The sequence below is a fragment of the Medicago sativa genome, chromosome 3 (genome assembly GCF_051527215.1).
Source record: "Medicago sativa cultivar Bolivia chromosome 3, Bolivia_mono, whole genome shotgun sequence".
In the NCBI taxonomy this organism is placed as follows: Eukaryota; Viridiplantae; Streptophyta; class Magnoliopsida; order Fabales; family Fabaceae; genus Medicago; species Medicago sativa.
The window spans coordinates 35,310,487-35,314,346 of NC_140751.1; the positions used below are offsets into that span (position 1 = coordinate 35,310,487).

General features: G+C 34.2%; 1 pseudogene; it reads left to right on the forward strand.

Annotated features, from left to right (window-relative positions):
* The first annotated feature begins 248 nt into the window (after positions 1-248).
* LOC146937335 (uncharacterized) lies at positions 249-2,269 on the forward strand (annotated as a pseudogene).
* The last annotated feature ends 1,591 nt before the right edge of the window (positions 2,270-3,860 follow it).

Below are 3,860 nucleotides of genomic sequence, written 5' to 3' on the forward strand. Positions count from 1 at the left end.
AAACATCTGAAACTGCAGATCAGAATGTTCAGGAAAATGCTCCTAATGTTGAAGCTACTCAATTCAAAAAATTGAAAGCTTCAAAGTTCATCCCTCTGGTTTCAAGCAAAAACAAGAAGACTTCTCATGAATTGGATTTCACACTCACATTCAAGCATGTTAAGATGTCTCTGAAAAAGTGAAGGGTATGAGAAAGATTATCAAATCTTTAACATAAAGAATTTGACAACAATGAGGATTCTCTAACAATGGATCAAGACATCCCTGAAGAAACCTTTCAAGAAGTTGCAGACATTGCTAAGGAAGCTGTTCAGAAAATTGATGAAGCTCAGAATGTTGAACAACTTCAAAAGGAAGTTGATATTGCTGAGAATGGGAGTCAGCAATTTGAAGCAATACCTCAAATATTGAGATTACAACCAATAAGGTTTGGGAAGCTGATGCAACTACTGAGGCATGAATTCAGAAAAGTTGATGCAGCTACTAAAAGATGGAACTCAGAAAGTTGATGAAGTTCCTGCATAACAACTTCAGAAGTTTGATGAACAAGAAATTGTTCTAGAATCTGATGAGGATGAGCTAGCTGGAAATCAAGCTGGTTTTGATCTTAATATGGAGGAATTCAGCTCAGACTTCAATGCAAGTGTCTTTGAGGATTCTCAGATGGAAAATGATGGAACAATTCCTTCAACTCAAGTTCATAATGTTCAAAGAAACATTCTTCATGAACAAAGCATTCCATATGTTGATCATATGTCTGCAGATACTGAAACATATGGATATGTTAAAAGACACTCATATCAGAAAAATGGAAAGAATAAGAAGAGGAGAAAGCTACATATGATTAAGCTGCTCCAGAAAGTCATGATTATTGATGCTTGGAGTTCTCCATCCAAATGAGAAAGTATTTCAAAGAAAGAGAAGCATGCTCTCTTCATTGAATCTCAAAGTAAGGAACATCATCCTATAAGGTACACATTTATTTGCACTATAATAAATATGATGATTGAATGCATCAATTTATGTCATGTTTAATATGTGCTTATATCAAATGTTTAAACCTAAATGCAATAATTGTTTCACACTTTGTTCATACTCCTTTCATGATAGTATCATACTCCTTTGGAACTGCACAAGTCATAATTGATGATTAAAATCACAACATGATGTCTTATTCTTTAAATGTGTTACATCATTTCGTGAATACTTATCTTTTCACATTTAAAATAAATGAATCTGATACATTTCTATCTGAGTTATTAACATGAGTTGCAAACTAAATCATCATTGTTATAAAACAATTCATAGGAAGATTTATGTTTGATAATAAATGTTGCATCATGATTGTTCATTGATTTGAAACATAAAAATGTCTTAATTTGTCAAACTTCAGAATAATCTGAAACAAGAAGATATTCACTTGTCTTTTATATGATTTATGAAAATATCATTCTTCAAACATGATCTCAAAAGAATCTTATGTTTGAAATTCTCATTAGAAGATTTTTTATATACTTGATCTTCATGTTGATGTTGTGTATAATATTGTTATAATATTGCTCTAAGGTTTGCATATTTTGTTCTTAAACTTATATTGGCTTTGCCTTAAGCATGAAAGTTTGTTTTAAGCATTGGTGAATAATTATCTTACTTTAATTGCAAATTGAAGACAAAGATAAAATTGTAAACATCAATATGTGCTAGATTTCAAACATGTGCAAAAGAATCTCATTTAACTCCAGTTAAAAGGCTTTTTAGAAATCTAGTAGGTACTACTGATCTTGGCCTTTGGTATAGAAAAGGTTCTTGTTTTGATCTTGTAGAATATAATGATGACTAATTATGCTGGAGACAAAGTTGAGAAGAAGAGTACAAGTGGCTCCTGTCAATTCTTGGGATAAGCATTAATTGAATGGTCTTGACACCATTGTATTCTCCACAACTGAAGCTGAGTATGTATCTGCAGCTAGTTGTTGCTCTCAAATTTTTTTGGTAAGAAATCAGTTGGAAAACTACTTGTTAAGGTACACAAGTGTTCATAATTTTTGTGATAATGCAAGTGCAATTAATCCTTCTAAGAATCCTATTCAGCATTCTAGGTCTAAAACATATTGAAATAAAGCATCATTTCATTAGAGACCATGATCAGGAAAAGAATATTGCATTGAACTTTGTTGATTTTGAAAATCAACTAGCTGACATTGTTGAGGATAGATTCAATTTTCTTGAAGAAAAATTGTCAATCTTGAAAAATCCCAATAAAGATTGATTACAGATCACTAAGGGCCTTAGACTAAACCCCTTGATGTCATCTGATGCAAATCAGATAGATCTATCTCAATCAGAACATTCATCAGAATGTTCCTGAGCTTAGAATATTCCTGAGTTCAGAATGTTTATCAGGTCAGAATGTTCATAAAGTTCAGAATGTTCAAAACCTGAAATCTGGGTCAGAAATCTCATGCGTGAGATTTTGTGTTGATTTTCTCCAGAAATCCTTCTATAATCTTAAGCATTTAATGCTTGATAATAAGGAGTTACATTTAAGGTTTAACCACCATGTAAAACCTTAACTATCAAATCAACCAATCCCCTTTCACTTTTTAAAATGGCTACTTTTCTCTCTCTCTCTCTCTCTCTCTCTCTCTCTCTCTCTCTCTCTCTCTCTCTCTCTCTCTCCTGTTCGTTCCATTTTTCCTCCTTCCCAATGAAACTGCTACTTTTCTTCTTTCTTGTCACGTTGCATGTTTGGTCTATATAATCAGTAACAACTCTGATTATTTCACATCTACTTCAAATCCAAACTTCTTTCTTCTCATTCCCAACAATTTCAAATCACTCTGTTCTTCATTTTTGCGAAGAAATATGGCCAGAACCAAAACCACTTCAAAGTTCTCTGATGATGAAACAATTCAAGTGGAACGTTCTCAATCACCACCATCAAACGCCGCTGCTGGTCAATCCTCTGATCAACAACCTTTGAGTGAAACTCCTTTGCACACCGTTCTTCCAGATGTGATTATCCCTGCTTTTAATCCACCCAAATCTTCAAAATCAAAATCTTCTAAGAAACCCATTACCAAACCTAAACCTATTCCTACGAGATGATCAACTAGGATGAAGAAATCTTCAAAGGAACTAAAGGTCTCTCATGTGAATCTGGTCTCTGATGAAGAGAAAAAGACAGATTCAAGTGATGATGAAAAAGTAGAAGATTCTGAAGAGGCAATTGAAGAAGATCCTGAAGAAGAATTAGAAGTCCCTGAAGAGGAAGATGAAGAGAAAATAGAAGAGGATTCTGAACAAACTCTCATTGAGATGGTTAAGGCTGGAAGAAAGACCTACAAGAAGGGAAAGAAAGTTGCTTCTCCTTCAGAGGAAAAACCTTCATCTCAGCATGATAGTGAAAATGCTGCAGAAGTAGATGAAGAAGATGTAGAGCCTGATGAAGAAGAAGCTTCTTCTAAACAGCATGGCAAAGGAAAGGATATTGCCAAGGTTGATGCAGTTATAAGGGCTCAAAGAGCAGAGAAGATTGCTCTCAGACCAATGAGCAGAACAAAATACTTTGAGTTTGGAAGCTTGGAAACAAAGGGGTTGAATCTGAAGGAGTTCACTGATCCACAAGGATGGACAGACTTTGTATCCCTACAAGAGCATACCTATGAAGATCTGGTTAGAGAGTTCTACACCAACTTGACAGTGAAGCAGAAGAAGAATGAAAATGAGAACTTTCTCATCTCATCTGTCAAGGGTATTCAGATCACTGTAACTCAAGACTTTCTCTCTGAAGCCTTGAAAATCCCAAATGAAGGTAATAAGTTGTTTTCTTCTTCATGGTACAATGATGTTAGAGTTAA